We start from the raw sequence: 13,048 nt of genomic DNA, 5'->3' as shown, positions 1-13,048 counted from the left end.
GTTGTATTCTTTACTCACAAATCTTTTCAACGTTTCTTTACTTAAATATTAGGATAACCCTTCACCTCAATCCGGGTCTTTGTTTGGCAGTGTTTTACGAGGAGAGAGCCCATCAGTAATGATACACCACGTCAGTGTATAAATCAACCCCCCGATTCACCCTGATCTATCCACATCCAAATCAGCCGACAGATAGACTCACATATAGCTGAAATAATACCCTCACTATTTAATACCATCCATTGAAGAAGAACTCAAAGGGTTAAATACACTTTAAACATTTTTTATTCAATAAATAATATCATTTTACAATAGAATGATAGGTAATTTTCGCAATGTCTCCAACCATAATTGTAAGTCAAGCGTTTTAAAGACAGAAGATTACATTCTTATTGCTATTAACCTATAATATGACAAATAACAGTTATTGTTTCACCAAAAATATTAACATAGCATTCGCGTTTAATTTATGTGACTATAGACAATATAGTTATAATGACAAGTCTGTCTGTTTGGCATGATAGCATCAAATATCTCTCATAATTATAGACTCCGTGTTACATAGAATTACCTGTCATTTTGTTGTTTGCGCAGGCATATATACCAAATGGCACCCTTTTACCATTGTTTTGCTTGTCAAAGTAGGGATTTCTTTCCAGCTGTCATCGCAATAATCCCTGAAACATATGGACACATAAAATTACATGAGTTTTCAGTGTCAAAAAAAAAAAAAACGAAAAAAAAACCCCATAACAAAATGAAATATAAAAACCCCTTTACTTTGAAATTTAAAAATTAATTCATACAAATTTCTCGAATATGAACACCATTTAAAGAAGTGTCAAATACATGTGAAATCAGGCTGTATTTAAATTTGATCTTTTAGCACTTGCTTGTCGTTTATCAAATCTTTTGATTATATGTTTGTTCTATTCCATAATAACATCAAAAATTAGGTTTATTTATCCAATATTAATCAGGGTCTTAATTTTTATTGTTGGGACCAATATTGGAATTTCAAAGCTTCGCCATCTTATACTTTCACAATTAAAGGGATATAACACCCTTTTCTAAGCTCCTTGGTTATTGTTCAGGTTCATTATAACAATACCCTCCCTCTTCAATTGATGTAAAACATGAACATTTCTTTCATCTTATATTATAATAAGGTCATTAATATTCATCATAAACATATTTCAAAGTAACTGTAATCAGATAACATTATTTTGAAATAACGCAAAAAATGTTAATAATTATCATTGCCTATGTTTGTTCCCAAATCAAACCATATTGTTAGATACAATGTTATACATTATTGAATAAATTTGCGATTTACTTGTAATCGGTAGTCAGTCTATAGAAATAAAAATTAGTTTATTATGCAAAAATTAATTTAAAAAAGCGAGAAATGATAGCTGACGGATTATACTGATAAAAAAGGCAGACTATGTTTTAAATTAATGGTAGAATAACGTTTATGTATGTTTTGAAAACGAATATATCTCTTATCTGACAGAGTAAAAAACCTCTTTTGATTAAAGTTGCTTTGAAATAATTTTATGACGAATATTAAATACCTAATTATAATATTAGATAAAACATATATTCATGTTTTACATCAACTGATAGGAGAGAGTATCGTTATAATGAGACCAATGGAACTTATTCTTGAAATTTTTGTATTTAGATGTAAGGGTCATCTAGACATTAAATAAAACGGTAAAACACAATCTGTTCTTTTACAGTCACCATTGAAGCTTTCAAACATTATATGACAATAGACAAACAACTAAAATAGTATAATTGGGCTAGTCTTTGTTTTCATTTATTGGAGGAATAAAATAATAATAACATAACAATTACATATCGGGTGAAATTGTTATGAGTATATTACGCAGATATGTTAAAATAAATTATATCTTATCATATACTCATTTTTCAATGAAATAAAACGAAATTATGTAACAGAGTTATAATTGCAACGAATTTGCCTAGGCTGTTACTTGTTTTTAAAATAGGCCCACCCGTTTTATTATCCCACAGTAAACTAGTTTGTTTGCTTAGTCTATTTTAAGAAAACTATTTCCTTTAGTATAAATAAAATTGTTATTCTACACTAATTGCATGATTACGAATACTTACTATAATTCAATCAAGTAAATTAAAAATATAACGTATTATAATTATTTATATAAACTATTAACAAGAAAATTGTTGGCCGCACAAAAACTAAAATATTAATAGAATTTATTAGGAATACAAAGCTGACAGGCGCACGCTATTATTCAATATATTTATACAGATAAACAGGTTTTAATTAGAACTATCAAATATACCCTGAATAAATACAACTCTCTTTTGTTAACAGAAAACTTGGTCTACTTACAAGAAATCAGAAAGTACGTGTTTTTAAAATTTGTGTATAGATCTTTCACCGCCATGTTCACCAATACATATTATTAGCCAACAATCTTACTTACAAGAAAAGGGGCATACACGAATAACGAAAATTCAGTCCTGTATTTGTATACAATAATATTATATATAAATTGAAGAAAAAATAAACATGGTGTTTTATTTATATTCACGTCTTATTCAGAGCCAGTGTAGCCTACATCATACTCACGTAATAAGGATTTCGTGTCAATAAGTGCATCATTTAAGAAGAATCAAATTTAGTTATTGTTCAAAAATAGTACAACACAAAACCAATTTACTAAGATTTGAAAAGCTAATCAATGAAAATAACAAATTGCAAAATATGTATAAAAATAATTAAATTTGCAAATATGTGACAAACTCTACTATTTCTATAGATATTTTACATTCTTAACATTTACCATTATTTTCATATTTCAAAACAATAAATTAGTAAATAGTATGTAATGAATCTAATTATTTCCAGAAAATTGTCCGTAGTTTCTGTCTACAGTTATTATTTATGAAATATAAAGACATTATTGTGGCTTTGTTAGTGCATTTATTTAATCAGATACCTTGTTTTAGAATTCACTACGCCAGACTGAAATTAACATATTTTCTAAATAAATTTTATTATCTCTAAAAGCGTTACTTGATAAACGCTATAATATATTAAAAATTAAAAACAATGAAATATATTCAGTAAAACAGACATTGCGTTTACTTAAAACTGCCGACATTGAATTTAAAATTAACGAAATCCAACTATTCACAGACAATAACTAAAAATATATCACCAAATAATATTATTGATTGTCGACTCTAAAAAACGGACATACTATTATAATGTTATACAACATTGTAAATATTTTATAAAATATACAATATTTGTGTATAAGAATTCTAATATCCTACAATCGACTAACGTCTAACTATGCATGTATTCTTGTTTCGATGTCACGCCCAGGGGGAAAATGGCGACGAAGTTTTGTTTGGATTTAGAATTTGTTCATAACTCATGTTTCGATCAGATTCATTTGTTTCAGATGTAAATTTGAATTCAAACATAAAATAATCTAAGAACTGTTACGACACCAAGTTAAAAATATGAAGATTTCTTTAGATTTTACTACAATACAATCCTTATAGTGTGGGTCTATTTCTTTTATTTTCTTAGAATAGACGGTCACTTTCAATAAATGTTTTTATAAAACACAAATATTGAAACACCCACAGAGAGGCATAGGCGACTTAGAAATCTTCAGAAAACTGAACCTCCTAAAAAGTTTAGAAGTCTCTAATTTTGCCTTTCTTGGTTGAAAAGTCTCTTATTTTTAGTTTTTCAGTAGAAAAATCAATATATTTAATGAAAATGGCAAGCATATACCCAAATAATATGTGACGCAAACAGTATTTTCTTAATGTAACCGTCTCCTATAGTTGTTACAGTAAAACGGTTGAACCTTGGGAAAGAGTAAAGAATTGAGCACATTATCATTCTTTTAAATATAGAAATAGCATATTTATGATTTATTCTCATGAAATCTAGTTCTCAATTTATTGTGGACATTTCGTCTACAAATTATACAGCTTGGTGCCCGAAATATAAGATGGAAATTATACATTCTTATACTCGGATAATAATCGCAAAATTCTCAGTGGTGTCACAATTTTTAATTAGGAAGCTGAGAAAATGAAATACGCCTTACATTTAATCTATAGTCTGGTGAACTGAACTAAAATAAAATAAGAGATATTTGAAAGACTAAAACACAAAATGGCGCCTGTTAAGACCCGCCTTCAGACTGTACAAGAGTGACAGTTTGTGAAACGATAAGAGATAATTTATTGTCTTGTTGATATTAGAAAAAAAGGTGAGGTGAGAAAAGGTAAATCAAGATAGGACTTATTGTCCCCACCCTCTTCACGTTAATAATAAACCAAGCCCCACCCCCTGACAACCATATAAATTGATTTCTCTGCCACATCATTGATTTTCCTCTATATAATATTTTAAAAGCAAAATAAAAAGCATCGATTAACTATCATTCCCATTTATATCTTAATTGTATTGACACAAAAACGTTTTTTCTCCATTTCAGGAGCAATAAAAATAGAGATTCCTTATTTACAAGAATACAAAGGACAAATAAAACATAATACGTATATTCAGTTCTAAAGATGAATAAAGTGCTTAACGACATCTATAAAACGCCTTTTAAACAAATATACAATCGTCATGCATTATGTGTTGGTGTTAAATAAGAAAGAAAGTTTAGAATCACCAAAATATATTTTATAAATTTTTTCTTCTATAAATAGTTATCAATAATTAAATATTTAATTCATACTATTTCACTTGATGATTTCTGTCACACGACCAGATTACCTACTTTCATGTTGGAGCAGAACAAGGGTACGTTAAACCCCATTTTATTACATTCACCTTCTTTCAAATTTCGTTTAATTTACAAAATAGATGTTATAAATACGACTGTAAAAATGGCTTAGTTTTCTAAGTGTAAATCTCTTCAACTAAAGAACTTCAACTGGGACGCCTTGTTTTATGAAATAACCATAGAAAATACGTACCAGATAAACAAAAACCCTTGTCTTTTTCTTTTACCATTTCTATCGATATAAAATAACCTGAAATGATAAGAAAATGAATTTACAGTAAATGAATTATTTTGTGATTAACTATATATAAGTATAATTTTACTTATAAAAGAAAGTATTAGTAAACATCGATCGCCATCATTATATAGTAATATGGCGCAGGTTTTTATTCAGCAGTGAACACCATGCATATTAAATGGTGATTCCAATCCACAGCAAATAAAACCCCAGATGTTTTTGTCAATATTTAAACCTTAAACATACGTGCTTCATTTTGAAAGAATAATAAATGTCTTTATTAAAATAAAATAATTGTCAGAGGCAATTACTTTATTTTTAATTTTCAATTATACAAAAAAAAAAAAAAAAAAAATTAACGCAATACAATAATATGATTTTTTTTCTTTTTGCAACTTTGTAATCGTGCCATAAAGACTTTATATTTCATCTTAAAATATCCAGTCGTTAATTGCAATTGATGGTATTCATGATTAATAGACGTGATTATTCCAGTGAGAAATATCATCTTGGAGATTGAACTGTGGAAACTGACATGAATAACAGACATATTAACTACAAGTGTTCGAACAAAGCATCTTCCACAACCACAGCCACTAAATCAACTCTATAAACACTTGTTGAAAACCCAGGAGTATTTTGACAAACCCATCGACGAAGATGAATTCAAGTTAACACGACATGGTAGTGGAGTATTTCAATTATCGCTGTGGGAATTCAAAGAAAGAATGTTTAGAATTTTTCAGAATTGCATATTTGGCAGTTTTGTTGCAAAATTTACGCTTTATATCAATTACCTGACTAAAAATTTAAAAAAGAAATTATATTGCGAACTTGTACATTTGAAATGGGAGGGGAACTCCTCGAATCCTGGTCAAAATATAATCCCAAACCCTAAACTTTGTAATTGATCAATTTGATTTTTAAATTTAAAGAAAATAATAATTATAATAATTATAAATAATCACCCCCCCCCCCTCGCATAAAATTGAAATTTCGCCATCTTAATGAAGTAATAGAAACCTTGCTAAAAACTTGACAGGATTTGCTCTTTAAACACAACAAAGAAAAACGCACGTGTGAGATGTCGAAGAAGTTTTGCATATTCTCTCGTAAATGTTCGTTGTAACGTGATTTACCGAGACGTCACATAAACTATATGGAGGATGGTAAATTGGGCTGGATGTGTAGTTATGTCCGATTTTTGACGTTTTCTTGACATTTTCACACTCTGGAAATTTACAAGTAGAGAGTTATACATAATTTTAACACTTTTAACCTGTTAAGCATACATACTTTATGAACCTATATTCAGATACATTCATTAATGTTACACAAAGATTTTTGCCTACAACAAACTTTGGTTTTGTTCCTTTTTAATTGTACAGTTAATTTGTTAAAACTTTGAATCTGAATAATTCCAAATAATTACACTTGTTGATATAAAGCCTATTAATGTCTGTTACTGTTTGTTGTCCCCTGAACCTAATAATATGGTTGTACATTTTCAAAAATAATTCTCTTTACAAATCGTCCCAAGATTTACAATTTTATTAAAGATTTAAATGATGATAATGAGCCAATGCGAAACTTGATAAAAATTTGTTTGATTATGAAGTTGGTTGTTATCTTTGATACGACACCATCAATATTACAGATCATTTAACGTAATTTGGTTTTCAAACAGTTTTCCTTAATTCCAATAATACAAAACCGTTTACAGTTACAAATAAACCTAAACAAAATATTTTATCATTTGATTAAATCTGTATTCGGTTGGATGAATGAATGAAAACTGAGTTAATTTGAATATTTTCAATAACTGTATAGGACTTAGCAAGTAGTTTCAACAAGTTGATCAAATCAGTTTAAACGTCAATCATCTATCATTGACTATTATACAACTATTTACAAATAACACTTGAAGTTACAATATATATTAAGTTATTGGCATCTGTTACCGGTGTGCTTGTGTATGTAACTCATTTGTGAAATTGACCTTTCGACCACGTTTCGATCGCCGCCATTGTCGTTTGTTTACACGTGGATTAAGAAGTAAGTGACAACGAGTTTTCACTTATAAGCCAAACATTAAGCAACCATTCTTTCACTTAGATTTCTAAAAGGACCGAGTAAAACGACACGAAATTTAATCAGTTTTATTTAAATGAAAAATCTGTGTGCTGAGTGAAAATCGACATTTTAGATCATCAAATCACAAGACTCCGGTTGCCTTTTCTTTTCTATTCATCCAGTGAAAAGAAGTGTTGATTACAATCAGTCATTTGAAAGAAATGAAAAATGGCAAACGTCGATTGGTAAAGTCGAAACACGCGGAGGAATATCAACAAGTTAATGGATGTTTATAAAGGAGCACGCGCATCGTTTTCTAATGCAAACTGCGTATAAATTTACTCTCAAAATACACTAAATCTTTCCTTTTCTTTAAAAAAATAACCATCAATGATTTTCACTTGACTCAGAATAGATATGTTAATTAGGCAACCTAATAGTTTCTTGGGATAATGAAGTGGAAATAAATACCATAGGCCATAAAAGTCATAAAATGCTGGAATAAACTCAGAGTTAATAAACCATAGCTTTATACAAAACACGAGTTTTGAAAAAGATATTTTACTGGCTACCTAGTTTCTACTTAAACGTCAATTAAACAATTAATGTTAGGCGACACACTTTTAAAGGTCATTTCGGTACCTTTCGCATGCTTGAAATTCAACAATATCTGTATCTACTATTTCCTGTTTAAAAATCAATAAACACCCTCCCTAAGCAAGTTCGTCCAGTGCCCTTTCTTTTATTAAACTGGCCTACATTATGAGCATTTGACTCCGGATGTTCTAAATCCACGAATTTCAAGTTACACCTTTTAATCGGTTTGACAAATCGAAAAGAAAGAAATATGTTTGTAATGATCCTGTAGAATATTTCTGTAACAATCATATAGAAAGCATTTCAACAATCTGCCAACAACACAGACTACAACGACCCTTTTTCTTTATACACCAGGGGAACCATTATAGATACTTGAGTTGCTCTTTTGGTATATTCCTGAAGCAATACAATGGTAACTAATACTGTCAAGAACTGAGATTTTTAGTAGAATTTTCAGAAAGCCACAGCCAGTTAAATTTCGTACCATTTACAAGCAGTGCTCGTCATAGATGCACTATCAAGATCACCCAAAAAGTTACAACATATTCAGAAAAGTGTCCCCGTAAAAGCGCCATTCTCACTTTTGAATGGAAGCAAGTCAGGCACGTCAAAGGAATTAACGGAATATGATATTGAATACCTCTACATGTGTCCTCAATATATAAAAAATGTGTAAAGATATGTCATGATTGATGTACCATAGTATTAAGTCATAAATAGTCTGCTGCTCATGGGTGATATTACTTAATTCTCCTAAACTCAATAACAAAGCATGTAACTGAAGATATTTTTAAGTAAAGGAGAAAATTGAGATTATATATTTCTCATTATAACGACAATAAACTGTTTGTTTATATAATAACCAAATCCTTAAAATGATATTTTTCGGTTGAAAGATCAACCACAGTACATGTATATAAGTAACCGTACATGTAAATAGTATGTCTAATAAATCTTTTGTACCATGTACATATAGAAATCCTGTTGGAATACGTGTATAAAGTCTATACGATGTTAAGTGTTGAGAGAGAGTTTTAAAAAAGGTCGATGGGCAGGTATTAAATAGTATTATGGCAGCTCAGCGGGATACAAAGTAAAATGAGATAATAAATTAAACTTCATAGAAAATTGAGATTTAACGACCGAAACCAATGTCATATTAGCCTTAATATCCACTCTTGGTGAAACGTTTATTAACGGGAGCTGCGTTTTTTGTCAGAAAGATCCAGGTTTGGCTAATTTCTGATTACCGTCGATATGCCCCCCCCCCATTTTAAATTCATAATTAATAAAGCTATATACATATACCCAGAAACATGTTATTGTATAATTATACTTGAATAGAACCAGAAATAACAAACCTAGTTTTATGGCGATTAATGTTAGATACGTGCTATTACTTAACCTCTTAACAGATGGGATGTACTGGTAGCTTGAAAATTACTATTTAATGGCTTCATGTCATATTTTCATGATCTCATATGTATCGGAACGAGAAAGAGTTCCAAGCAAGAACATGGAAAATCTTTTTGAACAATGATATATCAATCAAACGATTAAATTTCCTTTTTATAAAACGATTCGATTAGACAAAATGACGTCTTTAAAACATACGAGACATACCAGCTTAGGTCTGTGACAAGCCAATGGAAATATTTCTAAAAGATAATTTCCAGCTGTTATTCGGGTAGTGCGATATCGTATAGTTAATGTCAAACAGTTACCAATCAAGCACCAAGAAAAGCTGACGCGTGTTGGTAACAATTGTGTAAAATCCAAATTCATCTCGGGTTTGGGTCTCGTGAACCAAATGATCGTTCACATGAGAATGACAAGAATTTGAATGACACGACAATAATATTAATAGATAGTTTTACTATGAATGTGATACAGCTATTAAATGAGAATATCACTGGTTGATAATAGTACAGACTATATGGAATTACATACTGGCTTTAATTATGAAGTGTGTCCTTTATATGAAACTATGTTGATCTACAGACACTGATAAAGCGGCAGTTTTAAAAATGCAACATATTCATACTTCAAATACTTACACTACATAACAATAAGAACCGTCTTCATTAAAATCATGATATTAATAACTCAATCAAATGCTAACAATAATTGACATTTTGGCAACATCTTTACCGGGAGTTGGTTTCAGAACAGTTCAAAGAAGATGTCACTAAGCATCTAGAACAGACTTTAGAAATCGCGGCAATGCCAATAAGGATGAAAACGTTTATACGATGGTAGAAAAATAGCTTAGTTCCGAGCATTATACTTTCTCATTTCAAATTAAGAAATGAAATGAAATGAAATGGAGTTTAACGTCCTACTGTTCTGCTCCTAACCTGGGCTAATGAAGACGGGCATACGCCATACAGTGTGCTATGAGGGAAATTTTGCCCGGACAGCGGCACTACGGCCTACTCTTATATCGAATTCCAACTGCCAAGGGATCTTTTACGTGCACGCCAATGTGTACACGGGACCTCGGTTTTTCGTCCCATCCGAACGACTAGACAGCTTTCCTTGTCAGCCCCTCCGTCCTGCATCACTGACAAGGGAGAACCACGCCGGAAAATCTGGATGAACTTTCTCTGCCAATGCAGGGATCGAACACCCGACCTCCAGGCTAGCGAGCTAGCGTCTTACCCACTTAGCCACGTGATCCCCTTCAAATTAAGAATAAATATTTGAAGGCCTATAGGTCATAAAGTAACCATCGCATCATTTGGATTGTAAAGACTACAAATGTTTCAGCCAACTAAGAAAATGGTAGTATGTTGCTGTTCTAGAGGCAGTTGTCTCCAATGGTCACCAGATGTTTATTAACATAATATCTGAATACAAGGAAAAATGCCTTGATTTTTTTACTAACTTAATTTCAATATAGTGAGCAATAAATCTCCAGCAAGCTATATATATATAGCTACCCATAGTTTAACTTAATGTTTATTATGATCTCTGACCAAGCGAGTTGTCTATTTACAACACTAAAAGAACATGTGGTCCTTTAACAGGGAGCAACTTTAACAATATAATGCAGTGAATTAGGCAGTTACCTGCAGGGAAACACTCCACGGATTCACAAAAAAGACAACAATATGCCATATTTATAAATCTATTGTGATATGGTGTGATCATCTTTTGAAAAAGGTTAATATTTGAAAATAGCACATGATTATGATAATACATGTTGGGGTCATAAACGAAAGGTCAAAATCACGAAGAAAACTTATTTTTGAAATTTCGAACAACTTTCATTCATCGACATTTCTGTTGAACTTAAATATTCTTTAAAGATACTAAAACAAAGGTGCACTTCAACACCACATTCTACATATCTACCAATGGAAAAATAACATATTCCGTTTGAGTAGTGGACAGAAAATTGCTTTGAAAAACTTCAACAGCAAAAATGGTGAAATTATACCTTTGTTTGTAAATAAAGTAACAACTTTATGAAACTACGACTATAAGGAATTAAAATAAGAACAATAAGATAGAAAACCTTTTATTAACGTGTCATTGGTTTTCAAATTATAAACATTAAATCAAATAATTTGAAACAGTAAATAAATAACAATGAAACTATTTCCATGTCTAAATAAAAGAAATTGGGAAGAAAATGTAACTGTATACACAAGATATGTCGTTGGTGGCGTCGACTGGGTGCTAATACGACACATAAGCTGAATACATTTGATAAGCGCTGGGATATCTTTCTGTCAGCCTCTAAAGCAACATGTCGCCACGTATCACCAAAATTTACAGAGCTGATAATATGTCCTTTAATTTAAATCTAAGACAAGTGATTCACTTAAACTAAGGTTTCAAATTGCCCTATTCGGTTTCTGGGGACAACGTGATCAAGGCATACTCAGAATAACGGATGGACAAAATATTAAAGCATCAGAGATCTGGTATATTTGAAAAATAAGTTCATTAAGTAGTACCATTATCCCATGCAGCAACGGTCCATGTTGAATAGTCTACATTGGGTGATAACTGGTCTGGCGCAATTACGCTCATGAAGGGATAAGGCCACAGATAATTCTTTCAAATCTTTCAACTTTCTTAAATCTACCACAAATAGTTTATATCCTCAGAAAGAGAGAGGGCCAAACCTTTACAAGACACAAAACAAGAGAATGAATATGAAAGATTAAAACGGCTTATCACCAGCTCACATTTACAAACAACGATATTAATTCCCGGGGATAATCCCTCCCTTTCAGAGCTAGGATTTAGGAACTTGGTGTTTCAAAAATTCCGTTTGACAAATTAGCTGATAAAGAATCTGTGGGAGAATTTGGTGTTTGTGTTGCCGAGTTTAAATGAGAATTTTAAGATGATTTATTTCACAACAATCCATTTTCAATTGAAAATTTTACACCTTTATCTCATCAACATTTTGTTATCGTCTGGTTCAGTACAAACCAATGAGTGACATTCAATTACATCACGTGATTAACGTTGAAAACTAATAATGTCTAGAATCAAGAAAATCTTTTTTTGTTTTTTATTTTGGTTTAGATTTGTGTCTGTCTGATAATTAAATGTAAATATCAATTGCTTGGTTTCCTTGTTTTTGAGAATCTGCTGCAAACGGTCGCCCTCGACACAATTCTTTTTCTCTGAGAAATTTGAGAGAAAATGTTTCCGCTATTGAACAAGGGTCAAGAATATCTTGCGGTACTTTCGCCAAGTGTCGAATTGTAAAAGTTTTCTTTGTCCTACTTAGCATTTAAAGTCAAACGAAGTTTTCGCGTGTGACTTTTCCCCCACAGATTTGTGTTTCAGGGAATATAAATGTATCTTTGTGCCAACGTTATATTGTATATAACATAATAAGCATTGAGTCGTATTTAAACAGATTAGTGAAACTGTTCCACTGTTTAACTTTATTATGATCGATTCATTATAGGCCATATTGTTACAATAATAGGTATTACAGAATCAAGGACAAATCGAACATAATTTTGATCTTTGATTGTCAACCTGGAAGAGAACCACAAGCTGATATTTTTCCCAGGTGTAACCTTTTATTATAATATATTGTTACTTATTTTACAGCCTATTGACTTATTTTACAGCCTATTGACTTATTTACACCTTTTATTGAAGAGGGCGCATACTCAAGGGTATTCATAGAATTCCACGTACTTGCAAAATACACAAAAGCAAACTATCGAAAAGTTTTATGTGTAATTTTTCAAAAAGAAGGGATCTAGGTCTTTTACAAAAATCAAGCCTGTACAGAACTCAGTGAACTTTAAAATTATGTCAAGTTGTAGGAGAGGTGGAT

The 13,048-nt window shown here is 31.0% G+C and overlaps 1 long non-coding RNA gene across 1 annotated transcript in view; it reads right to left on the bottom strand.

Annotated features, from left to right (window-relative positions):
* Positions 1 to 313: 313 nt before the first annotated feature.
* The window catches only part of LOC126810205 (uncharacterized), a 35,218-nt gene continuing 22,483 nt past the window's right edge, over positions 314 to 13,048 (bottom strand). The window contains exons 3-4 of the long non-coding RNA XR_007675101.2: positions 5,014 to 5,070; positions 314 to 677 (exon numbers count right to left, since the gene is read on the bottom strand). This is a non-coding gene — a long non-coding RNA (uncharacterized LOC126810205). The remainder of the gene's footprint in view (positions 678 to 5,013; positions 5,071 to 13,048) is intronic.

Source organism: Patella vulgata, chromosome 2 (assembly GCF_932274485.2).
Source record: "Patella vulgata chromosome 2, xgPatVulg1.2, whole genome shotgun sequence".
Lineage (NCBI taxonomy): Eukaryota > Metazoa > Mollusca > Gastropoda > Patellidae > Patella > Patella vulgata.
Note: the sequence above shows the minus strand (reverse complement) of the source record. Positions and strands in the feature narration are given on the sequence as shown.